Here is a 914-nt window from a genome sequence, read left to right as displayed (position 1 = left end):
AGGAAGAAAGGTCATATCCTATGAAAGAGACATCTTGAAAATGCCTAAAGAAAGTTGTCATTTTTTCATAGTGAAGTGACTGGAGCCTGTGTTGATGAAAACACCTTGGCAGTTACAGAGGTCAGCAGTGGCAGCAGCAGTGGGGTGATAGGGGCAGCGTTTTCCCCTGATCAACTGGTCACCTCCCGCAGACGGAGGCCAGACTGTGGCTTAGGCCCATTCCCCATGGGGAGAAGCCTAAGCCATCAGTAGGACATCCCCTGAGGGCTCCTGGACTGTGAGAGGGGGCAGCCTGGGCTGAGGGATGCCCCCTCCCCCCATCCAGGGCATGAATTTTGTGCACTGGGCCTCTAGTATAAGCAGAAGCAATGGATGCAGAAAACAGGGTGTGAGGGTGAGGGTGAGGGCAGGACTGAGGGGATGGGAACGACAATGGGGGAATAAGGACACATTTGCAATACCTTAATCAATAAATATATATATGTATTTTCCATAGGCCTCCTTCTAATTCTCTTGATGCTTTGAAAACACATATCTAGCTATAGCAAGTTTAACAACCTGTCACTCACTTATCCAAAACCTTTTCCTCAAGTAGCACAACATCCTGGATGATGTTATTTTGTTACTGAAAGTCAGCCACCCAATTCCAAGGCCATATCTTGAAGATACTGTAATCCAAAATTAGCTAAGCTCATGCTCACACAGTCAGACATTTTACTTTGGATCTATCCAATTGTATTATTCCATTATTCCTAATTTATTCTTCAACAACCTCAAGCTCTCTAGGAAAGTGAATTTTCCACTATTCATTCATTGCCCAGGTATCTTTGCATTCCTCTTTATCTAAGTTAAAGATAATTCATCATTTCAACCATCCCTTTTAAATAGAGGCCTGGTGGATGAAATTCATGCTC

This window comes from Myotis davidii, unplaced genomic scaffold (genome assembly GCF_000327345.1).
Source record: "Myotis davidii unplaced genomic scaffold, ASM32734v1 scaffold2030, whole genome shotgun sequence".
Classification (NCBI taxonomy): Eukaryota; Metazoa; Chordata; class Mammalia; order Chiroptera; family Vespertilionidae; genus Myotis; species Myotis davidii.
Note: the sequence above shows the minus strand (reverse complement) of the source record.